Raw genomic sequence first — 27,477 nt, 5'->3', positions numbered from 1 at the left:
GTCATCCATTCCACAAATACTGCTTGTGCATTCTAAGGCCAAGCTGGGAAGAAAAAAGATGGAAAAGTCGTTGTCCTTGCTACAAGGAGTTTAGAGTCGAAAAGCTGTAACTAGAAAAATGGATGTCGACCGGTGATACACTGTCGACTTTGTTTTCTGGTTTCCCTAGCGTGAGAATAAAGGCAAAGCCTTTTCAGAATGTCTGACAAGGTTCAGGGACAGAGTACTTCCAAGAGAACTGTTAGAACTGTGAGGGCAGCAGTACGGGGGGTACAGAGTTGTGAGAGAGAGTGCCCCGCATATGCTCAAGAAGGAGTTCTGAAGGAAGTCCCGTCTTTCTTTTGTTTTAGATGAGAGCATATAAATATTCCTTATTACCTTATACCTGGATATACTCTTCAGTCTGCTTTAAAATATATTTTCTTATATGTATAATATATATATCTATATCTATATATCTTTCCTTTCTACTCTTGTGAACAGGCAAAACTTGTTTTTTAATTAAGCATTACTAAGCATTCAGAATATATTCTTAAAGACAGCATGGATCCCTTCAGTCCATTGTTACACAAGGTAGTAATAACTTCTTTACTAGTTTATGAGCAATGTCCCTCATGTGCCTGCAATCCAAGGGAAAAAACGTGTTATGACCACAGTTATTTCAGTGTTATTGGGCAGTTAGAATTTATTAAGGATCTTAAAAAGGCATATATCTTGATACTTAAATGTGCACTTATTCTTATCTCTATAAAGTGGCACCGTGTGGACAAATAGTGGGGAAGGATAAAAGGAATATTCCAACACACATCAAGTAGTGTGTGTGTGTGTGTGTGTGTGTGGTCTGTGTGCGTGTGTTTAAAATTGGATACACATTAACAATGCAGAAATGGAGAATATATGGTGAGTTATAACCAAGAAAGGATGCATTATATGGGCACACAGCCATTAATTGTTTCTGTTACTAAAAAAGCAGACAACCCTAAAAGTATTGATTCCCGTCAACATCATGTAAATTTAAAAATATAAAAATTATACACATGCCACAAATTTTAATCATGGCAATGGGTTTGGAAACCATTTTGTTTGAGATGGCTGTGAGGTTTAAATTAAGTGAAATAAGTACATGAGAATGTAAAACAATTTCTGGGAATATTGTCATCTTCCCTTTCTTCTTTTATTTATATAATAAACAGAGGATCATTATTTAACAGAGAAAATATTTTTTAGTGATACAAAGAACAAACAAGGCTCTCTTGTGCTAGGGCACACATTTGCCGATATCAGAAGAAAGTAAATGTGTTTGACGTCACTGACATTCTCTCGGACAGTTCATGTGCCTGCATCATAAAGCTACAGGGGCTGCTAACTTTTGTCCTAGGAAAGTGACCCAGTAAATCTTCAGAGAAAACCTTTTTATCGTTTTCAGTTACACCCACCTGACTGTATAGATCCTGCATTATTTGAACAGGAGGGTAGAGGACAAGTGCAAAATGCTTCTTACCTCCAGAGGAAGAAAGACACATTCTTCTTTCATTACAAACGCTTGATGGCGTTAACCAAACATCACATAGGAGACCATCGCTCACTTGCCCAGTACAAAAAGGCACTTATCATTTTTGGTGAGAGGAATAAATGGTCTACTCTAATCATCCATCTAACCCACATCTCAAGCCTCTCAACAGGCTAGAATAAAAAGACTTCTTTTCTAAGATAGAGACAAAACTGATGAAGCCATTTGTACTAAATGATGAATGAGTCAATATTAGACTCTTCTGAACCGATCCACTAGTTTCCAAACAATTATTTAAAGAAGGAAATTCTAAACAGTAAAATAGGAAAAAAAAATTCTCTCATAGTACAAAAATGAATATATAAAAAATAAAAATGAATGAATGAATGAATGAATGAATGAATGAAGAAGTCCTGGTAGATGATATTTGTGCTCAGGAATTTAAAGGAACTTACAAACCAACTATTCTTAAATAAGCTCTGAATGAAGAAGTGTTTTCAGGCAAACGAAGTAACATTATAAATTGAGTTGGATTATTATATTTGAATTTATAAAGATCAAAAGAGAAATTGATATAAATAAAAACTAATATTCTTAGCCTTAAAAATTGAATTTTAACTTTTGAAGATTAGTGAAAACAGTGATAAAGTTGGTTGTAAGATTATTTGTTGTGTTTACTAATAAATCAGAAGCTCTAGATTAAATACTATATCTGAAAACAAGTCTTCGAAGATATGATGTGATGTGGCCCAGATCAACTCACAGCTCACAGAAATAGAATGTAAATTTTTATAAAATACAATAATTTCCTTTCCTTAAATTTCAATGTAAAATTGTTGAAAACATTGATTAAAATCGTAACAAGAATTGTAGAATGACCTAAAGCAATGTATGTAAAAAGAAATAAATATGAAAACAATGCAATTTAACAATCTTTGATTAAATTTAAGATAGCAAAAAAATAAATAATGTGTTCAGTAATATTTATTTATTAGGGATTTATTAGGGAAGTTCTAAATAGTGATCCTACAGTAACATGAGATCACCCATTTATGTATAGTTCACATGCAACGCCGGCGTTTCTTCTGAGACTTAGTGTGTAGAAATACTGAGAGTTCACATAATTCAGCCTAATATTTTAAAGTAATTGCTTATTTCCTGACACACGGGATGATTTAAAAAGGCTTATAGTAAGACACACAATTTCTGAAGGACTAATTATGCACTTAAGCTGAATTTTAAAATTTCAAATGAATTTATACTTAATGCCACATCCTATTTAGTGAAACCTGTTTGAAATACATTGTATTGTGAAAATATATTGAATGAATTGATTTCACATTTGTACAAAACATTTTTTATACTGCATTAACTTGAAATAAATAAAACTCCAAAATTTTAAAGTGGTACTAATCATTCAAGGCATAAAATGATTTTTTGCTTCAAATATGTATGTTTATAATACCATAAAACTTCTTTAATTGGTAAGCTGATATATATACTGGTTTTCATAAATTTCAATTGTCGATAAATCTTTATGACTATTCCTGGTAGGAATAAAGATATACCGGGATTTAGAATGTCTATGTGCTAATCAGCACATGGAACGATAGAGAACATGGTTCCTATCCTGGAGGATACGTATTTTTTTGAATATTAAGCAACCTTTTCTCTTCTATAGAAAATGTTTGATTTTGAGCTTTACTGGAAATCAAAAGGACTGGTGTTGTCATTACACCATCTTGAGGTTGTACTATCTTTGATTGCAGTAAAAATGTAGTTGCAAATTACAACAACAGCAACAACAAACCCTATTATTTCCTGTCTCCATATAATCAATGGAGGCTCATTATTTAACAGAGAAACAATTAGGAGAGATATAAAAAATAAGGTTCTTTTGTGTATTAGAATTGTATTAGAATACACATGTTTGCAGAGAATAGAAGAAAGGTAAGTGTGTCAGACATCACTCACATTCTCCTGGGAAGTTTGTGTGCCCGAATCATAAACAAGAGACACTAAACTAATGGCAGCATATGATGCTTCCAAGACGTCACTTGGGTGTTGTTGCCCAGACCTGAATCTGCGAAGGCAGGTTACCTCCTATTGATCACCGCCTTGGGCAGAGGAGTGAACAGGCATTCTTCTGACTTAACAGGAACAGAGTTGGTTCCTCGACTTCCGGTTGTATTTCTCTTCTAGGTGATGACAGAGAAACCACACTAAGGTAGTAAGAAACTATGGCATGGATAATTATAGGTTAAAATTCTTGGGAGTTATATGAATTACATGTTTGCTCAGCGAAATTATTTCACCAATTCACATTTTCATAACTTTGTTTCTTATTAGACTCATCTAATCAATTTATTTGGACACATACTTGGAAAATAATGACAATGGAAATGCAACTAACACTTGTTCTTTTCCTACAATATAGAAGTGATTTTGTATTATTTAGCACGTTTTTATTTCCCAGCTTTAAACTGACCCTTCCGTATACTAGCACTAGAAATAAGATTCTACAGTCCCATATTGCAAATCCAATGGATTCTTGTTAGGTTTTCTCAGCGAGTGCTAAAGGTGGCTAGAAGCCTGGACAAGAGAGAAAACATGCTTCTCTCTATTTGCTTCCTATTCCTGATAATATGATGATAGCCATTGCTCTTTATCTTGGCAGTTCAGTTACTTCTAGATTCCAGGATGCCCCCCTGACACACACACACTTTTCCAGACTCAGTTTACTCTCTTCCTTCAAAACTACCAGCACTACCTGGCTGTCAATCCCTTCTCAGAAACCTGATTTCAGTTCTGTGGAGAGCCTCCCTGGGGCTTCTAATGCACAAGAACCAGCTACAGATACCCTCCCCTTACATCACCCTCTTTTTAGGGATCCTCTTAGTGATTCTATCTCCTTAGGGTTCTGCTCGGAGCCTCTGAGACGCAGTTGTAGCCAGGCAGCCTCCCTTTCTCCGAGGGATGAGTCTCAGGTCTGTTGGCCCACTGCTCTAAATTTCTAAGTTCTAATAACTCCACCATTTTCTCTGTTCCCCAGTCTTGGACCTGGCAGCTCTTACCTGTATTTTTCATCTCCATATTACCTGAGTGTTTCTATTTTGCCTCTTTTGTATTCCAGAGCCTGTCTAGCCAATTCCTTATATGGAATTCTTTGCATTAAAGTAAGTGATATTGCTCCAGTTTTTCTTTCTTGACCTTGGTAGGTAACATTTCCACCCAGCTAAATTTTTGTGTAAGGAATACAAATTCTCTTTTTAAAATGCCTCTATAAACTGACACCAAAAAAAGAATCCACACAGTCAAACTATGAAATTAATGTAGGAATCCTGGATGACAAATATGTACTGAAGTCAGATTTCATCCTGAGGGCTTCTGTCAGATTCTGGAGATCCTATGCTTCCACTTTGTTGTTGCTTGGGAATAGAAATGGGATGTATTTCCTAGGGATCAGCTGAGGAAGGGAGTCCAATAGGATACCTGAACATAAATCTGGGACCCAAGTGTCACACTTAGCTAAGAAGGAAGGATGAGAAATAATCCAATCTTGAAGAAAGGGTCAGCAAAGAGTTACCTGCCCCAACTTGACACTGGCTTGCAGGGGAAATACTATTCCCATAGAATTCATGATTTAAACTGGCCCTCATGCAGCTTTGCTTTCTGAATTCATGATTCACAGCCAGAAAAGTCTCAAGTAAATAATTTAATTTAAATTGAAATAGTGGTGCCCCCAAGGGAGTGGCATTGTGAAAATAGATACTGGGTGGAGGAACTCAATTTCAACCCACGTGAAAAACACTGTACAGGATAATATGCCAAAGAAAATATCAGTCAATAATCCTAAAAACAGAACACACACACACACATAAATAGAACACTGTGAATGAGAGCTAGTATCAGGCAATAGAAAAGATACCAGTAAATACTTCAAATATTGTAATTACCAGATACAGATTACAAAACAATTTTATATAACATAAGTCTAAGGAAATAACATGGAAACTTGAAAATTCGCATGATGCAAACATAAATTAAAAGATTAAAAATAGCTCTTTACAAAACAAACACATTATAACTAATATAAGCTATTCAAGGGACAGATTAGACCTAGTGAAGAAAGAAATAGTGTGAAAATTACCTGGAAGGTAGTGAAGAGAGACACAGAGGAAGAAATATGGATAGAGTCTAAGAGATATGGAGGACAGAATGAGATGGCTCAAACATTCACATAACCAGAGTTCTAAAATGGAGTAATAGGTAAGGGAAGTGGCGATGTTTGAATAAATTATGGTAAATTGCTCATAATTGATGAAATACACAGACCCACATATTCAGAAATTGAAACAGAACCCAAACAACACAAATGAAAGAAATTCATAACTAAATAGTGATCAGCAAACAAACTGCAAAGATTCTTAAAATACTATTATTAATAATAATATGATTTTAAAGGCAGACTGGTAAAACAATAAAATGCCAATTAAATTGATATTTGGCACCATATTGTGTTGAAAGAATAAACAGAACTGTATATGTAAAACAAAAGCTAAATTTGCTGTTTCTAATTACACACCTAGAAAAACAGTTTTTTAAGAACAAGTATGTAATATTAGTATGAAAAATAAAATACAAGAGTTGACCACCAAGAGAATTTCACTAATGTGAATTTGAAAATAGGGATGAGAGGCAAAAGAAAAATGATCCAGATGAGTGAATGGTGTTCTTTCTAAACTTGAACAAATTTTGACTACTTAAAAACAACAATATTTTATTTGAGGGTAAAGAAGGATATAGGTAAATTATGGACGGGAGTAACACATGTTTAGAATTGGATAATCCTAACTAGAGTATTTTAAGATCCTTATAACACACAGGTATTTTATATATCAAGTTGACTGGGCCACAAGATGCCAGATACTTGCTGATACACTAGTCTAGCTGTACCTGTGAAGGGGTTTCTGAATGAGATTGACATTTAAACTGGTAGACCAAGTAAAGCAGATGGCTATCCCCAGTGTGGGTGGGCTTCACCCAATCTGTTGGATGCCTAAATATAACAGAAGTCTGAGTAAGGGAGTTCACTCTCTGCCTGATTGTCTCCAACATGGGACATCAGTTTTCACCTAACTTTGACTTGAACTTGGACTGGAACTCAGGCCATCAGCTCTCCTGATTCTCAGGTGTTTGGACTCAGACTGGCACCTACAACATTGGGCCTCCTAGTTCTTAGGCTCAGGTTTAGACTACAGCTATACCATTACTGTCCCGGGTCTCCAAGTCACTGACTGTAGATCTTGGGACTTCTCACCCTCCATAACGACATGAGCCTATTCTGTATAATAAATCCTCAAATATGTATATAGATTATATAACCACTATATATATATATATATATATATATATATACACACACACACAGAGCATTCATATACAGAAATGTGATTAAGTATGCTTGTCATATAACTAATAACTAAAAGATCCACCATGTAACTTCTAAAAAGTAAAAAAATAATTGAATGAGAAAGAAGTGTCCAAAGAAGACCAAAACAGGGGGGTAAAAAAAGATGCACAATATCAAGTCAAATAGAAAATACATAGTAATTTGTTGTAGTTCAATCTCACTATATCAATGATCAAATATAATGGACATGGAATAAGCATTCCAGTTAAAGGAAAGCTTGACACACCTAAAACAAAACACAGTTCATTGAGAGTCAAAGGACTGATAAACAAGTCAGGCAATTACTAAGGAAATGTAGAAACTGTATTAACATCAGACAAAATGGACACATGGCAAAAACTGTTATTAGAGATTAAGAGGGATATTACATAATGATAAAATATTCAATTTAATAGATGATATAATAATTCTAAATTGTATGCACACAATAATATAACTTAAAATCTATAAAGTGAAAACCAATAGAACTACAAGATGAAATTAAATGCTTTCCTATCATCATTAGAGATTTGCCATGGTCCCTCAATAATTGACTTGACAAACTGACTAAAAACGAGTAAGAGCTGAATGGTACAATGAATATTAATCATAAAATGGACATTCATAGAAAAGTACACTCAAACATTAGATAATATATATGCAATATTTTTTATGTAAAAAGTAAACATTCGCTGACCTTACAAATTTTAAATGACATACAGAACACATTTGCATTACTGGCATTAAAATAGAGATTTTAAAACATAATAACAAAGGAAGACAGTTATGTTAGGAAAAGCAAAACCATATCCCTAAAAAAAATCATGATTCTAATAAAAACAATAATATACACTAGAAATTAATTTGAACTAACGATTATACAATTATACTGACAATTATACAACAATTATACTAACAAGAATACTATGACTAAAATTTATAAGACATAGCTAAAACAGATGTTAGAACAAAATTTATTGTCTTAAAAGCTTAAATTAGAAACAACAAAGTATTTAGGAAACAATAAGCTAAGTATTTAATTTCTTCAGAAATTTTAAAATAAGCAACAGATTAAGATCCAGAAAAGCAGAAAGAAGTAATAAAAAATAATCTCAGCAGTTAATGAAATGGAAAACAAAATATAAAAATTATCCAATAGTGAAAAATGATTCCTCTAAAGGTACTAAATAAAGTCAAACTTTGTTATATTAAAAGGAAAAAATAAACAATATTAATGGAAAGTTTTCTTAACTACAGAAAATATAGAGATTAATTTGATAATACCAGGTTTACATAATAAGGTAAAAAAAATAGGATGATTGATAATTTATAAGAATACAATTTATCAAAATTGAGTTAAGAGATACCACAAACATGAGTATTCCTATATCTCTGAAATCAATTAAGATGGTTAAAAAAAAATCTTCCCACAAGAGGACACTGAGGCTTAGATAAATTCAAGAGGGAGTGCTACTAAATTTTCTAATAGCGTAAACAAATATATCAATTCATTTTTATAAGGCTAACTTAACTTGACACCAACTAAGGTAAGAACAGTAAAATAAAAAGATAGTAGTTACTCTCACTCAAGAACGTAGAAGCAATAATCTAAAATATTAGCAACCCAAATACAGTTATTCATTAAAAGTGGAACTCATTAAAAGTGGAACACTCATAACCAAATTTCTTCTACCTCAAAAAATGCAGAGCTGTTTCAAAGGTTAAAAGTGGAATGGTGTAACTCATCATATTCACATCTAAGATATGAAAAAACATCTGACTTCGCAATAGACGTGTAAAACTCTTCAGTGAAATTGTATATACCTTTATGATAAAGTGTTAACAAGCTACAAATACACTGAAAATCCCCTAACTTTACGGAAATTATCTATTAAAACTGTTGCAGTCATTTATTTAATAATGTAATATAAAATCTCTAGTACCAAAGCTCAACCCAACATATTCCATGGAGAAGTGGGCTCTATGGCTATCCAGGAGCATGTGCCCTGCAGGGTTTAAATTTGGCTTCCTCAGCACCCTTCTGGAGGGGACAGAAACCCCAGCTCAAAAGTGCTATGGAGTTAGTGCCTTGTTAGTGCCTATGTCTAGAGACATCTTGCATCACTTTTATTTTGAACTTCTGGCCTGCTTAATATGGCCCCAATTTCATGTGCTTACTCTCTTTTCCTGTCTCACTGCTGCCCCCGACACTGGGGCTGTCATGGGATTACATTCCACCTCCCAATAAAGCAACAGAATCCATGTTTTTCTATTTTCTGTGGGAGTCAGCAAAAACATTGCTCACCAGTAAAATGGATTTATATAATGAAATACTACAGAGCAAATAGAACCAAATGAACTTCAGTTTAAAGGAGAAACATTTGAATCTGAAAAACAATGTACAATGAATGGGCATGTTGCGGAAAGATACACACAGTATGTTTCCATTTATATAAATTTCCAAAATAGATAATATTAAGTAGTGTAATTTTTGCAAATACAAATTCTTTTGGAGAAATACTTTTTTAAGCAAGGAAAGATTAAAATGAAATTTAGCATAGTGGATATTCTATTTGGGGTAGGGAGGAAATATGAATGGAGAGAAGAAACACAAGGACTTTCAAGAAATTGATAAAGTTTCTTCCTTGGTCTGAGTGTTCATTTTGTTATATTTGTAGGTTGTACAAATATCCATTTATTCCCTATCCCCTTAGGACTTTGTATTCCCATGCCTTCTGTCAACTTCTTATTGAAACTTCCTGCAACTGTTTTCAACAGGGGTTTCTCTGACATGAGCTGAGCACTCTGTCTACCTACATGGCAGGCCTGAGGTGCCAGGAACTTTATTTCTGCAATAGCATTGCTTTCACAAAGCCCATTAAGAATTGGTAGATGTACTACACCTCTCAAGTGAGGAAAATCTAAGATAGTTCTATCTATATTCCAATTATCCCAGCAGGATTCAACCTGTTGTTACCCACAGCAAACCTCTTCATGCAGCTCCAATGTACTGACATGAGAAGTCCCAAGTGAAACCAGCTGAAAAACCAAGCAGCAGATCTCACACAGAACTGTGAAATATAATAAATGGTAATAAGCCACTACTTTGGGAGTGGTTTGCTACACAGTAAACTGAGGCTAATACACCTTTCTTCTTGCTCTCTTGGTCCCTTTGTCATGCAGGTGCTTCTTGTTACAACCTTCCAAACAACCTGCACTCTAATCTAGTTTTAGAATTTACCTTTAGGGTAGACCAAACCTAAACAATATAATTAAATGTTGAAATAAAATCAAATCAATATAAAATGGGATTTCACACAATTGAATTTTCACATACACGTACATACACGTGCATAGGCAAAACAAAACAAAACATGAGAAATTATTATCCCTTTTTTTGGGGGGACAAGAAATAGAGCTTGGTGAATAGAAGTCCTTTGCTAATGGGTACAAAATAAGATAATGGCATTGACATATACTGTGCAGAAGGGTATATGTTGTAGATATTTCTATCGGTTTTTATATCCAAGTTATCATTCTTATTTTCTGTCCTTTGATCAGCAGTGATAGAGACAGGAAACATGGGCTATTGGAAACTTGTTCTTTATTATTTTTGCAAGCCTCTGTCTTAGTTCATTCTGGCTGCACCCAAATACCATAGATTGGATGGTTTATAAGCAAAAGCAATACATTTCTCTGTCCAATATCAAGGCTCCACCAGATTCAGCATCTGGTGAGGACCCACTTCATGGTTTGTAGATGGCATCTTCTTTCCGTGTCCTCACATGGCAGAAGTGGTAAAAGATCTCTCTGGGATCTCTTTTATAAGATCAGTAACCCATTCATGAGGGCTTCACCCTCATGACCTAATCACCTCCCAAAGGCCCACATCTGAATACCATCAGGTCCTGCTGGATATTAGGTTTCGATGTATGAATATTAATTTGGGGGGAAGGCACAAACATTCAGTCTGCAGCACCTTTTTTCTTTAAATTGTATATGAGTAAATGTTGGTCATACTAAAGGATCAGATCTTATAGAACTATGGTCATAAAAACAAGACAAGGTTTAGGGAAAAAAGATTTTGACTTTTGTGTATGTTACTGCTTTTGAAATGCATGAATGGGCTGAAAATTTGGTTCTTTAGAGAAATTCAACATAGGACAGGTTTCCACCTTATGAACAGGTCACGAACATAATTTCCAGAGGTAAAATATATATATATATATATATATATATATATATATATATATATATGATATTTTATTATCTCTTTAAGCCTAAGAAACAATATAGTAAGTCATTTTCTCATCTGTTAATTCACATTTGTCTTTAATTTCTCTCATTCCACATGATAAAGAGGATGCCCAATAGATATCTTACCTATTACCTGACACTGACAAGGTGAGTGTTCACTTTTCTCAATAGAGAATTTAACCACTTTAGTTAACTATTTTTCTGTCTATGAACTGTTTGCTATAATTTTCTTTCTTTTTTTTTAAAGATTTTATTTATTTATTTGACAGAGATAGAGACGGCCAGCGAGAGAGGGAACACAAGCAAGGGGAGTGGGAGAGGAAGAAGCAGGCTCATAGCGGAGGAGCCTGATGGGGGCTCAATCCCAGAACACCAGGATCACGCCCTGAGCTGAAGGCAGACGCTTAATGACTGAGCCACCCAGGAGCCCCTGCTATAATTTTCTAATAACTCTAAAGTATGTTATTTTGAAATAAAATTAATAATTATTGCAAATATTTTTATGTATCTTAATATACCATTTCATACACCTTTGAAACTCTAGACAGATTTCAAGTCCATTTTAAGAATGTTTCCTGTAATATAGTTTGAAACTTGGATAGCTGGTCTTTGAAATATATAAATTATAGAAGGAGAAAATCAGCATAGTTTTCTTTTCCTGGGAAGTGGAGCAGTTAATATTCAACATGAAATGTCTAATCTTTAAATACATTATAATCTAACTGCTTAGGATAATTTTTGCTTTAATACCTTAAGAGTCTGCAAAGCCTGAAGGATGGGATTATTAAGATGGAATTTTAATGTCAAACTTATCAGAGAAGTGAACATATTGCTAGTGTTCATAAAAATTGTATTCAATTTCTCTATGATTTGTTCAAATAAGAGATGAGAATATATTTGATTATAGCTAGTAAGTAACCCAAAATTTGATCAGATGACTGGAGGTCACTGCTACATAAGGGCTGTCAACCTCAGAGGTGAGACTATTTAAGAGCTCAATTTACTCTAATATATGAATGTACCTGCAAAGATATGCAGAAAAATATAATTATGAAGTAATTAAATTGTTGGAATATTTTGTAGTGAAAATAGTAAGAAAAAGAGTATGAATACTAAAAGAATGAATGTAAATGATGATAATTTCTGTAGAAAACAATGCAGAAGTGTAGAAACAAGTTCCTAGTTTTCATTTTTTTAAAGATTTGGGATAACTCAAAACTAACATATGCACAACGGATTTCTAAAAAATTCTGTTTTATTTAGCAGAACTTTATTAGTGTGCAGATGAATCTATGATATAGAATTCACTGCGGAATACCGACTGGTATGAAAAGCAAGAACAAGATAGCATTTAACTGCACTATTTTAGGTAATTGTTTTAAAGCAAATACATACTTTGCAGTATTTTTTATAATCATGCTTGTCAGTTTCTTAAGGAGGATTATCCCTGTAGCAATACAAACTTTCCCTTCTACATTATCAAATACCTACAATGATGTGCTCATACATAATCATCTACGACTATTAATAGAAACTATAATAAGCAATCAATAGTCATTCAAACTTACAATTATAATTTTTTATTCCACTGATGGGGGGGATGTAGAAACTTGTCTTATGTATTGGCCTTAAGATACAAAAGCTCAGTAGGTACTCTTCTTAGAACAATGCACATTTGTAATTTATGAATGTTCTTTTATATTCTTATAGATATAAATATACAGTTACATTTTCCCTTTTCCCCAGTGCTACATAATTATAACTTGTAACATGTAAATATTTATGAATTCACAGGATGTTCGCTAGGAGAGAAGAATGTTATACTTGCAGATTTGTCTAGTATTTGCAGAATTCAGATCTTATTATTAGGCTTTATGTTGTATTGCAAAATATAAAAATACATTGTTATAAATATGACTTGTCTAGAAAACATACCATCTGGTGGTTCTGTTGAGATTTGAGAATTATCTCAAAATCATTTATTGTTAGAAATAGACCTTATAATATTGGTCGAGAATTTTACTCCCTTTATTTTTATATAAGTAAATGGAGGAAATAATGCCCTGTATTCTAGGTGATAACATATAGTTCAAACATTAATATCATGAGCTATTAGAATTTATAGAACTTTACAGATCATTTAGACAGAAATTCCACACCAATTGATTGGCAGTAGTTGTCTAAAATGCAATTTAATGGATTCTATCAGGGTAATAGATTAAAGGATACCTATAGACCGGTGAGGAAGATTGGCTGGCTGAGAATATATGCCTTAGGTCCAGGATGGGAACCTGGTAACAAGCATGCTGTGTACTCTCTTCCCCTACTTAGTTTGAATTTAAAGATCACTACAATCTGGTCAAAAATAAAGATTCCAATCCCTAACACATCATTGAGTTGTCAGATCTTTTTTTTTTTTTTTTAAGATTTATTTATTTCAAAGGGAGAGAGAGAGAGCTTGTACGAGCAGGGGGAGGAACAGAAAGAGCTGGAGTCTAGCTGACTGCCCTCTGAGCAGAGGACCTGACTGGAGGCTCTATCCCAGGACCCTGAGATCATGATCTGAGACAAAATCAAGAGTCAATTGTTTAACCAACTAAGCCACCCATGTGCCCTAACAGAGATCTACTTAATATTTGTCTGCATGCTGGCTCAAAAATCTGATTCCTATAACTTTCTCCACTTAAATCTAACCTATTATGCATTTCAAACATGAGAACTTTTAGATATCAGAAGATCAGCATTCTTTTTCCCTTTAGATAGTTCCCTTTCCCAAATCAAAAGTCATTAATTGTTCCAGCGTCTTTACCATCTCTATAGTTTGTTCAAGTCCTTCTTAAAGTATTACTACCAGAACTAAATTTTCAAGATGATATCTTAACTGTATGAAGTAAAACAATGATTTCTCTTAATGAAAACATAATACTTCTATTTAAAGCAATAAAGGATCCCATGATCTGTTTCGTGGTGTTTTCATCCGCTGGGATCACAATGCAGTTGCCATTGAGAACAATATTTAGGGTTTTTAAATGAATCATTCCTTTCTGTTCCAAACATTAGGTATTTGCTAATTTCTTCGTCTGATAAAAATGATAACCACATTTTCATGAGTGTTCATTATTAGTCAATGACTGCACTGTACATTTTATCTTGATTAAATTATTTAAAATCCACCGTAGCCCTAATTTTATCTACAGCAACAATAAGAAAGTCACAAGAAGCTGAGGACCCTGCCTGAAGATGTGACCGCAATACATTTAACCCTTTTAGATTTATTTTGTTAGTTTGGAACAACTCATCTTTTTGAGTTTTTACTTAGTAATTATGTAAGCCTCTCTTAGGAGACAAGAAACACATACCCTGAATTTATCTTAGATATTGGAGATTTATTTTAAGTGCACTTGAAGGAAATGTTAAGTGGAAAACAGAGAAGTTCTACAACAAACCTCTTAGAGAAAAAGGAAAGTTTCTGCAGATATTCAAGAGCTTAAGTGTCTCAGCTATAATCTTCTTTAGCTATACAGGAGAATGTCCTGTGCTCATCATCATTCTTGGGAAGGACTTCCTTTCTTCCTTAGAATATGATATGATATTATGGTAACTCAAATGTTTTCTGTCTCTGCTGCTGTGGCTGTGGAATAAGAAACAAGGATGCTCTCTTACTCTGCCTGAACGCTTCTAACTACTTGCAACTTAATGTCATAATGCTTTTATTTATACTTTAAACATGACTTTTATTTTTATTACACAAATACCTGTTCATAGTAGAAGTAATAGTACATAAAAATAATTTTAAAAAGAAAGAAAAGAAAAGTCACCCATGATCTTACCACCCAGAGGTAACCATTAATATTTTGGAGTATTTTCATCCAGTCTTAGATAAAAAAAACAAGCAAACTTTTTGTTTTTCACAAAAGTGTGTAAAAACTGGCCTTACTAGATATAATTTTTAGCTTGATTGTTTTCCCCCACTTAGGATATAAGGAATATCTTTCCATGTCAATAATATCACAGTACTTGATCCTGGTGATCTTACTAAACACTGTCCATTGAGTTCCTCTTGAATTGTCCCAAAAACCTTAAAGTAGGCAATAATTTAATGCTCAAATCACAAAAGAAAACAAAAATTGAGGCCTGGAGAGATTAAACAACTGACACATCATTGAATAGGCAGGACATTTCTGAATCTGGGTTCCCACTCAGGTTCAATTTCGAGCTGTAGGTCTAGCTCACTGCCTCTCTTCTCTCCCATTCTGCTGGCAGGGATGCTGTCTCTGTGTCCTAGGTTCACATTCCAAAGGTATTTCCTATGTTATTTTCAAGTCCTTGCTCCTCAGAGATCCCAGAGAATTGGAGATGTAGCCAAATGCCTTGCTTGAGTGAAAATATAAACTGTGTGTGGCATTTCTTTGATCCACCAGTTTAACAAATCTGTCAGGAAAATAAATCACATTAGTTTAAACAAAAATGTCTTAGTAACATATCAAAACATCAGCAACATACATATCTGAAAATTAGTGATATAATTTTGTGGAAGAGCCCTCCTACTTATGCTTTTTGAATCTAGAATCCACACATCCCCTTTTATGTAAATGAGAGCATTTGCCCAGTTTCCTCTTGTTTTATCTCTCATTTTCCATGATTCCCAGAATGTCATTTATGAAGACTCTCAGGTTGCGTACATTTTCAGTGCGCACACAAGCAGTGTTTCTGTGCCTAGAAACCATCAGCTCTTTTTGAGGTAGCTGCTCTATTACCAGCACTTTATCTGTCACATTCTCTCCTTTTCAGTTTTGAGATCGTTTTAAATATTTCTCTACAAATTGATATTCAGTTGTCTCTAATCACTGTTAAAAACCAAGCTGCCCTATATGCTCACATACTTGTAAGAAAACAAGCAAACAAACAAACAAAAAAGCAGCTTTTTTGTAATGGGTTTGCTGCCAGAACACAGGTGTCATGAAAAACACCACTAAACCTAAACCAGGTGGGAAAGGAAAAGACTCATATCAACATCGTCATCATTGGCCACATAGATTTGGCAAGTTGACCACTACTGGTCATCTGGCCTACAAAGATGGTAGGATCAACAAAAGAACTATGGGAATATTTGAGAAGGAGGCTGCTAAGATGGGAATGGGCTCCTTCAAGTATGCCTGGGTCTTGGATAAACTGAAACTGAACATGAACATGGTATCACCATTGATAACTTCCTGTGGAAATCAAGACCAACAAGTGTTACCTGACCATCATTAATGTCCCAGGACACAGAGACTTTATAAAAAACATGATTATAGGCACATCTCAGGCTATCTGTGTTGTTCTGATTGTTGCTGCCGTTGTTGGTGAATTTGAAGTTGGTATCCTCAAAAATGGGCAGACCCATGAGCACACCCTTACACACAGTGCTTACACACTGGATGTAAAACAACTAATTGTTGGTGTTAACAAAACGGATTTCACTGAGCAACGCTACAGCCAGAAGAGATAGAAGGATATCATTAAAGAAGTCATCAATTACATTAAGAAGGTTGGCTACAACCCCGGCAGAATAGTACTTGTGCCAATTTCTGGTTGGAATGGTAACAACATGCTGGAGCCACGTGCTAACATGCCTCTGTTCAAGGGATGGAAAGTCACCCATAATTATGGGAATGCCAATGGAACCAGGCTGCTTTAAGTTCTGGATTGCATTCTGCCACCAACGCATCCAACTGACAAACCCTTGCATTCCCCCCTCCATTATGTCTACAAAATTGGTGGTATTGGTATTGTGCCCCTGGGCTGAGTGGAGACTGGTGCTCTTAAACCTGGCATGGTGGTCGCCTTTGCTCTAGTCAATGTTACAACTGAAGTACAAAATCTTTTGAAATGCACCATGAGGCTTTGAGTGAAGCTCTTCCTGGGGACAATGTGGGTTTCAATGTCAAGAACATATCTGACAAAGATGTCCTTTGTGACAATGTGGCTGATGATAGCAAAAATGACCGACCAATGGAAGCAGTTGGCTTCACGGCTCAGGTGATTATCCTGAACCATCCAGGCCAAATCTAGTGCTGGATATGCACCTGTGCTGGGTAGTCACACAGCTCACATTGGTCGCAAGTTTGCTGAGCTGAAGGAGAAGATTGATCATCATTCTGGAAAAAAGCTGTAAGATGGCCCCAAGTTCTTAAAATCTGGTGTTGCTGCCATCATTGATATGGTTCCTGCCAAGCCTATGTGTGTTGAGAGCTTCTCCGACTACCCTTCTTGAGCCATTTAGCTGTTTGTGACATGAGACAGATAGTTGCTGTGGGTGTCATGAAAGAAATAGACAAGAAGGGAGCTAGACCTGGCAAGGTCACCACGTCTGCCCAGAAAGCTCAGAGGGTTAAACGAATCTCATCCCTAGTACCTGCCACCCCAGTCTTAATCAGCAGAAGAATGGTCTCAGAACTGTTTGTGTCAACTGGCCATTAAAATTTAATAGTAAGAGACTTGTTAATAATGCATTGTAAAGCCCTCAGAAGGAAAGGAGAATGTTTCATGGACCATTTGTTTTTTGCAGGTGTGTGGCAGTTTTAGGTTATTAGTTTTAAAAATCCATACTTTTTAGGGGTCCCTGGGAGGTGCAGCCAATTGAGCGACTCTTGGTTTCAGCTTGGGTCATGCTCTCAGGGTCATGAGCCCCGTGTTGGGATCCACGCTCAGTGTGAAGTTGGCTTGGGATTCTCTCTTCCTCTGTCCCTCCCACTCATGTGTGCATGCTTGTGTGCTCTCTCTCTCTAGAAAATTGACAAATCTTTTTCAAAATTAAAAAAAAATAAAATCTGTACTTTTTAGTGGAAACAACTTGACCAAAAATCTGTCACAGAATTTTGAGACTCATTAAAACAAAAGTTTCATGAGGAAAAAAAAAAAAACAAAAACCAAACAACCCAAAAAACAATTGTGCCACGCATGCATGTTAAATTTTGATCAGTACTCTCAAATTGTCTGGTAGATTGTATCACTTTATTCTACCTATAATAGTCCATTAATGCTGTATGCTTTTGTCCCACCTTTGAAAATAGGATTTTAAATGATTTTCTTTTTATTATATACTACTATATGTATTCTATGCGTATATGCATATATACTCTATGCTAATATATCTACATCTACCCATGTCTTTTGAATCTGTAAACAACTTAAATTCCTGTTTACTTTCCTTTTGTGTTTTTATAATTATTAATTAATTTGCATCTTTATTCTTCCTAGAACCATCCTTAGAGCCATACTGCATTTTTATTTCTTAATTCATTCTTATTCATGGGTCCTCTTTCCATGTTTTGTTGATGTTTTTATAAAAAAATGTTTTAAGATACAAATGGTATATTTAGGAAGCCCATATATCTGTACTCAAGATAAACTTCATTAATTACCAATCCAGCCAACCCTTTAGTAGCTGTCCTCATAAGTACTTGATTGAATTAAGAAAACCTTAGGAATAAAGAATGATTTTAATATAGATAAATCTAATTTTTTTCTGAATGAAGTAATAATAATGTACATTTGTATCTCATAAAAATATCTCATAAAAAACTTCCTACTTCTCATTTGATCCTAGCATTATTTGGTAGCATAACTATTACCATTTCTATTTTAAAGTTGAGAAAACTGAGACTCAAAGACAAAGTGATTTTGCCCAAAGTAACAATTTAGATAGTGGCATGTGTGGGATTTTAACTCCAAATATAATACTTTTTCTCCTGGAACTTGCTATTCCTCCGAAATACAAAGTATTTCTGGAATACTCTCTGTTGCCTTTTGTTGCCCCAACAAAATGTCTTCCTTTGCTAAAAAACCTACTCATTAATTGTATTGAATTAAGACAACATCCAATAGTCCTCTATTCAAAATCCAAATACCCTTAGAGATTTAATAATCAAGCTGTTAAGTAATTAAACCTTAGTAAGAATTAGCTTATCAGATTGCTTTTCATCAACCACTAAGTGAGAAGCAATGGAGCACAAAGTAGAAGAGATCAGATGGAGTGAGAACCAAGCACAAGCAATTCTAAAGCGGACTGACAGAGTACAACACTGTTGGTAGCATGGAATTCTGGGTTCCTGGTATAAATGGTGAGTGTACCCAGGAGAGCAATAGTTTAGATAACAAAAGAAAATCAATTATTTCATAATTATGTCATATGATTGGTCTTGGCATAGACACAAGCTAATAATCATTCTATATTAAGACCTTACCTCTATATTTCTCTTACTGTCTCATCCTACAGTTGTTACGTATATCTGTTTGCTTGGGACCATAATGGTAAAACTAACCTGACTTTCTCCAGTGTGCCCTTTTCTTGGCCTGTCATAACTTCCACAGATTTCAACTCAAAATCAAACAAAATACCCTGGCACTGAAGTGTCTCTGGCCAACTCTACTACCCCCTAGGAGCCCTGGTGAATTTGCTCACCACCTTCCTTGTACCTCTCTTTAATGTGCACGGGCTTATGTTGTACAGTTAAGACTTCTTTCCCCCAAATATCTTTTCTACCTTTCTCCTGTTTGCCTCATATTTCCTGATGAGAGAGACCAAGTTATATTTATCTTTGCATTCCTGATATCTGTCAGTGTCTAGACCTTGTGGTCAAGTCAAATAAGTACTTACTAAATGTTTGGTGAATTAATACCTGGGAAATACGTAAATATGCATACAAATATACATCTATGTAACAAATATTTCCTCCTTTCCCCATCAAGCTAAACAGTCACCTTTATTTTATCTATTTTAGCTTATTTATTTTTCTTCAGATTAATTTTTCCATAGGTGTTTTTAAAGCAACATATTTGAAACCAGAGAATAGAAGATAAAAGAAGTCTCACTGGGAGCTCATAGCAACATGGTAAAAAGAAAACTGAACTGGAAAACTTTAGCTATAGTCTTTCAGATGAAGAAACACAATAGTTTCTGTTGAGATTATAAAGACTCTTCATCTATTAGTAGACTAAAAATGATTCTATTTTGTATTCACGTTATTGAGCAGTATACATATTAATCAAATTGATTCAATTAAACTATTAGTCAAAATTAGGGAAAAAAGAGGTTAGACAAGTTTTTTTTTTTTTTACCGACTAAAGGAAAAGAATCTGTCAATTTACTGACTGCATTTTCAAAAGTTATTGGTATTATTTTAAAAATATTTAACTGAGTTTTCTGGCATGGCATAGACACAGATCACGTTCCATATGGGGTGTCCATAGGTTAGGCCTTCTAAATGAAGGTATTCGTGTATTTTTGTGAGCCTTTGTTTATTGTAAATTACAATAGCATCTATCCCACACATGCTAATGCATAATATGACTTTATACACTTGACTTTCTGTTTTTCTCTTTCAATCTCAAGTTCTATCATCTTGCCAGATCTGCCTTTAACACATGCATTGGAAGACCACTTTTGCTTCTGCGGTTCTTGAAAATTTTACAAGTTTTGACCAAACAGGATGCAGAATTGTTTTTGAGTTTCTGCCATGAAATGTCTAATAACCCTGTCATTCTTTTGAAAATACTGTGTTAATAAATTCTGACAATGTGCAAAACATAGTGAGAAGAGGAATTTTTGCTTCCCACGCAGCTTTTCTCCAAGTGGTAGAAAAGAGAGAGAAAAAGAGGGAGAGAAACTCCACAATTAGGTCAGATGGGCCATTTCTTCACAGAAAGATCACTCCGAAAACTTCCATCCCCAAACTGTATCTGGGGAGGGTCACTTTCAAGGTCTGAGAAAAGGAAACTTTTACCACTGTTGTGGAAGCACAGATAGCAATCTAAAAATTAGTCCCAAATAAAACCTTTGGATTTTTAAATTTTGATAACCAGCTTTTTAAAGCCGTTCTTTTCCACCTAGTTTCATACATGCTAATACTAAACCAGCTCCCGGTTTGGGCTATATTAATCTTAAGATGTTAGATGGTACAGCACAATGACCTTTTTAATTAGAGAATCATTCATCAGTGAAATCATACACACACATGCACACACAAAGACACACACACACACACGTGGTTTTCTTATTTAAACATCTCTTGCAATGTTAGTTAAAACCAGAGTATAAGGAAAGTCATGAGGCTCAACCATGTAGTTGTTCATTACGGAGGCTTTGATGGGATGTTGACTCACTTAACAACTGTGCAATCTTTATCAGATAGGAGAGGTCATTGGCACTTATGTACCTTTCTCATGAATGCTGCAAATGGAAAAGAAAATTGAATTCCCTGGGAAAACATTATGGATAAACAAATACAAATTTTCCTTAAAGCTGATCTGAACACTCTTGGCAACCACTAGTATACGTACACAAATTGAAGGCATTGTCTTTGTGCTTCCCTGCATTACACCATTTATGGTGGTGTTCCTCTAAAAGCCATGACATCAGAAGCACCCCGGGAGGCTAGAATCACAGCCATTATAAAAGAAAGCTTTTGGCTGCAAGGTAGTGAAGAGAAGGATCAAACCTAAAAGCCTTGCTTTTGAGATTATTTTAATACCACAGGCTCAGTCAGAGCTGAGGTCATGTGTACCACGCACCACGCAGCACCTCGCGGTATAGATTCTCCCGGAGTTGAGCAGTGTGATTCTGATCAGCGTCTTCCCAGACTTACCAGCTCTGGATAACTCCCAAACAGAGTAATCATGTATATCAAAACTACTTAGCAGTTTTGTGAAAGGGAAAAAAAAAAAAAAAAGGGAAAAAAAAAAGGAATTTGCTAAATCCTCTTTCCATATGAGACCTAATGAGCACCTCAAGATACTGCCTGTCTGAGGAAAGGAAGGATTAATGTTTAAAGTCATTATTCCACCTAACTCCATCAATTTCATGTCACCAACACATCAAAAGGTGCAATTTTCAGAAAGCTGTTTTCTGCCTAAGTCTTTTCATTGTGGTTTCACAACACAATTGCCTACTTAGGCCCTCCCAGCACACGGCACACTCGCAATATATGCACTGTTTGGACACAATACGTTCCTGTTTTCAGTTAATTAATACATCAAGAGGAGCTTTTTAAATTACAAAGCCCCCAAATCTCACAAACAAATAAGCTTTGGATATTATCCCTGAGCCATGTTTTCACTGCCTTTTTCCCCATATTTTCTTTTATTTGTGTAAAATATATTTTGACTTTAGTGCAACCCATAAGAAAACTTGATACCCAAATAATATCAAGCATAATTCAGGAAGAGTAAACAAAAATAGGAAGAAAACACTAACAGACCAGCATTATTTTTAATCCTTCACATTCTTTACCACATCTCTTAGCACATTTCATTTAACACATCTCTCTGAGAGAAGATAATTCTTGTTTTTTTCATTTTCCCTCCCATTGAGAGAACAGTTACAGCTAAGTGGTATCCACAAGATGCAATAAATCTCTAAGTATGTGAGAGGTCAGTTTTCTTTTCAACTCCACCTATTTATTACTATTTAAGTTAATTGGGAAAAATCATAACAAAGCCACAAACAACGGTTATTTATAAATCCAAGAAAAAGATCTGGTGGTTTCTTTTTTTCTTTTGTTTTGTTTTTTGGTAAGAAATGTGCTAGTATAATTTCCATGAATATAAACATGTTTTCAAAGGTAGGATAAGATATATTTTGCATATTAAAACGGAGCACCGTTGAGGCGCCTGGGTGGCACAGCGGTTAAGCGTCTGCCTTCAGCTCAGGGCGTGATCCCTGCATTGTGAGATCGAGCCCCACATCAGGCTCTTCCACTATGAGCCTGCTTCTTCCTCTTCCACTCCCCCTGCTTGTGTTCCCTCTCTCTGGCTGTCTCTATCTCTGTCAAATAAATAAATAAAATCTTTAAAAAATAAATAAATAAAAAATAAAATGGAGCACCCTTAAAACACATGTAGGGGTATAATTTAAAATTCAGTATACACACATGTAAAGCTTTTCTAAAGTTGAAAAATTCAAAACCTTAACTATGTTGGGTTTAAAACAACAGTGGTATCCCAGTCAAGCTAAAAGCTATTTTAAGGTATCTCATTCCCCACTTATGTTGATTTTTATAATAAATCAGATATATTTTGCTTTCATAACAAAACTTCTTGATTATTCAGAGGCAACGAATTTAAAAATGCATTTTAAGAGTATAGAATGAAGACTTTATATTGTATATTAAAAATAAGGGAAATCTTGGTTAAATACCTGAAAAGTCCATTAAAAATTAAATTAGCAATTATAGTTAGGTAGTTAAAAAATAATTTAAAATATTAAATATGTAGGCCTTAATTTAAATTGGACAATGTTATTTGTAATATTTCAAAAGGAAATGGTCTAGGGATTCCATTTGTCCATAGCAGAAGTTATTAGTGATGTTCTCAGAGCAAAACACTTGAAGTTTGCAACTTAAGCTAAGAGTGCAATTGCCCACATGACAGTGAGCAATTGTGTGTGTGCACGTGCATGTGTGTGTTCAAAAAAAAAAAAAAACCCCACAAATAATGTATCTTTCTTCTTTTGTCATTCTCCCTGGAAAATTAAGAAAGATTTACTTCATAGATCATAAAACTAAGAGAGGGCACAAAGAAATTAAACTCTCAACATACTTCAAAAAATATTTACATGAAGCAGTTATTAACATGCAAATCACATGCTAGGGTGAAAATCCACAAGGAAGATAGAAGTGAGATAGGTTCCAATGTAATATGGTGACAATGGCTCAAATAGAAAATAGGTAGGTATCAGGAGAAGAAGATAAAGTGGTGAAGAGGGGCGCCTGGGTGGCACAGCGGTTGAGTGTCTGCCTTCGGCTCAGGGCGTGATCCCGGCGTTATGGGATCGAGCCCCACATCAGGCTCTTCTGCTATGAGCCTGCTTCTTCCTCTCCCACTCCCCCTGCTTGTGTTCCCTCTCTCACTGGCTGTCTCTATCTCTGTTGAATAAATAAATAAAATTAAAAAAAATAATAAGGTGGTGAAGAGTTTGGTAGTTGTGACTTTTTCTCTGCCCTTTAGTGCCTGAATGCTGCTAGTCCCATTCTCACAGAGCAAGCAGTCCTGCTAGTCCAGAATTGCTAGAAGTGCATCAGGAAACTTTAAAGACTGAAGACACACTTTAAAGACTGAAACCCAGCTGGGTTAGGGAGGGATGTCATCAAAAAAATGCACCAAGGTCAGCCTCTGGGTGCGTCCTCCTCCCAACACTCATCCTGCACCAGGTACTAGATAATTATAACCCACAGAAGATTTTGGAAATACCAGTGGCTGGGGCAGAGGCCCTGGGATGTATCCACGAAACACAGCCACTTGTTGGGGAGTAAAAAAGAAGAGGTAAAACACGTTACAACAACAGTAGGCCTTGCCTTCAGGGTCTCCATCCCCATTTATTTCCGGAACTCTGCTAGGAGGGATGACTCCAAAGCTTGTATTCTCTTCTTCACATCCCAACGTTTGTTATCACCAAGTATATATAGCTGAGACTTCCAGGGTAGCATGAAGTCATAAAGTACATTAATAAGACATCTCAGGATCAAAAGTAGGAGAGTGCACTGAACAATCTATCACCATGAAAGCAGAGTTAATGGTACAGAAAAGACAGAAATTTAAAACAGACAATATCCTAAAGAAAATCATTAAACAACATTAGGTGACTTTTAAGATGACACAAACAGATATCTGAGTATTAAAATAAAAATAATTATTGAAATAAAGATCTCACTAGATAGTTTGAATAGTCAAATGGATATAGACAAATGGTAAAATGTGTAAGCTGAAAAATCAAGTCAAGGAATTTGCCAAAAATGAACTAGAAAGAAATTAAATTGTTAGAAAATAAAAAAGAGTGAAAACAAAAACTAGAATTAGAAATGTCAATCCATATATTACCAGAGTTCCTGAATGAAAAGGAAAAGTAATGAAGGATAAAAATTAATTAAAGGAATTCTAACTGAAGATGTCATAAAATGAAAGAAAGATTATGGTTTCAGCTATAAAAGGCTCAGAATCGGGGCGCCTGGGTGGCACAGCGGTTAAGCGCCTGCCTTCGGCTCAGGGCGTGATCCCAGCATTATGGGATCGAGCCCCACATCAGGCTCTTCTGCTATGAGCCTGCTTCTTCCTCTCCCACTCCCCCTGCTTGTGTATCCTCTCTCCCTGGCTGTTTCTATCTCTGTTGAATAAATAAATAAAATCTTTAAAAAAAAAAAGGCTCAGAATCTATAAAACAAGGTATATAAGGGGAAAAAGAAAAAAGAAAAGAAAACACAATTGGATCCTTAGGATGTACTCCTCAGAGGAACATTAGTTATAGTGAAGAATGGTAGATAAGTAATTTGGAAAGTTTACTGTTCAGGTAAGAACTGGTTTTAAAAATATAGAAAGAACTCAACCATAATCGCACACCATTTAAACTTCAGAAGGAAACACTGGGGACAGAAAAAAGGAGAACAAGGACAGCTCCTATGAGTGAAAATGCTTGCTTATTTGAAAGAGGACATAAATATTAGTATGTTTAAGAAAACGCTATGGAAAACAGTAAGTACACATTTGAAATGTGAGCTACAACCAGTGAAAGAATAATGTTACTAGCATGTGTTACATTCAAATATTTTCCTATTTAATGACTACAAAAATAAAAAACGATATGAAATAAAATTCAAAATAAAATTTAAATTGGAAAAATTGAATAAAAGTGAAAAAATGTCATATGGATAAAGAATTTTACACACATCTTTTGGAAAATTAATATGTTGGGGCAGTCAGTTGGGTGACTGACTCTTTGTTTTGGCTCAGCTCGTGATCTCTGGGTTGTCGAGATCTCTGGGTTGTCCCACGTTCAGTGTGGAGTCTGCTTGAGATCTCTCCTCTCCCTCTGCTTCTTCCCTCCACTCTCCTCTCTCTCTCTCAAATAAACAAATTAATATAAAAAAAAGAAAATTAATATCTCAACAGAAAAAAAGGAAGTATTTAGTAGATTTTAATATTGTGAATAGATATATCTGTGTTACACATGGCATATGTACTGAATATATAGAAATATACATAAATATATAAATATAAATGTGTTATACTACTTCACATTAGTGCATTGAAAAATACTTTCTTTTCTGCCCTCCCATAAATTGTCATTTTTTCACACGTTAATTCTATAGTAAATTAATTCATTAATTACAGTAAATTAACTAATGAACCTTACAGTAAATTATTACTATTTTGCATTAGACAATAAATTATTTTCTGAAGCACTGAAAACTAAGGAACTAATGTCTCTTCTATTGACTTTCCTTTTCACCACTTCCGCCACTATTAATTTCTTTGTACAAATCAGATTTTGACATGAAATTATAATGCTTCCACCTTAAGAAAATTCTTGAGCGTATGTTGTAGTACGATCTGCTGTAAATACATTCTCTCAGCTTTTGTTTATTTGCCAAAGTCTTTCATTTGAGTTCATTTTAGGATAATATTTTTTTTATGGGTATAAAATCCTGAGTTGACAGTTTCCTTTCTTTCAGTATTTTACTTTCAAAAAAAATGTCATTCCATTGGTTTCTGGCTTACATCATTTTAATTAAAAGTTTTCTCTTATTGTTATCATTGCTCCTCTGACTGTGATGTTTTTTATCCCCCTAACTTTCTTCAGCTGCCCTTCTGCCTGCTTGACTATGATGTTACTTTTTTTAAAAATTCTTTTTGCATAGTGCTGTCTAAAGCTCTTGGATGCATGGCTTATTTTCTTTCATTAATTTTGGAAAATCTTCATTTATGACTCCTTCAAATTTTTTTCTACCTTACCTCTTTCTCTCTTCCTTTTGTAACTACATTTACATGTATCTTAGACTGTTTTGTATTGTTTCACTGCTCTTGGATTCACTCGTTTTACACTATTATCTTCATGTTTCACTTTAGATAATATTTTGGCCTATCTTCAATATCAGATAAATATCTACTCATATTGCCTTTATTTAATCTCTGTCTTGATATTTATTCTTTAATCAATCTGATGATATATAGGTAATGTGTTCTCTCTGTGTGTGTGTCTGTGTGTGTGCGCGCTTGTGTATGGAAGGAGAAAGATAACACAAATCCAAATCAATTCCTAATTAGATTGACTCAGTGTCTCACATTAAAGGTCTGAGAAAAGAAGAGGTGTGCTCATTTTTTTTTTAAATATCATGCTACAAATGATATTCAGTGTTTAATCAAGAAGTAAAAAACTCACCTTAAAAAACAAGACAGAAATAAGGCAAATTCTTGGACCCCGTTCTAAGCCTACTAACTCTGAAAC

The 27,477-nt window shown here is 34.8% G+C and overlaps 1 pseudogene; it reads left to right on the top strand.

The window, feature by feature from the left end:
- LOC100466972 overlaps nt 1-27,477 on the top strand; it is a 115,033-nt pseudogene that overhangs the window by 33,789 nt on the left and 53,767 nt on the right.

The sequence above is a fragment of the Ailuropoda melanoleuca genome, chromosome 2, assembly GCF_002007445.2.
Source record: "Ailuropoda melanoleuca isolate Jingjing chromosome 2, ASM200744v2, whole genome shotgun sequence".
Classification (NCBI taxonomy): domain Eukaryota; kingdom Metazoa; phylum Chordata; class Mammalia; order Carnivora; family Ursidae; genus Ailuropoda; species Ailuropoda melanoleuca.
This window is presented reverse-complemented; position numbering and strand designations above follow the sequence as displayed.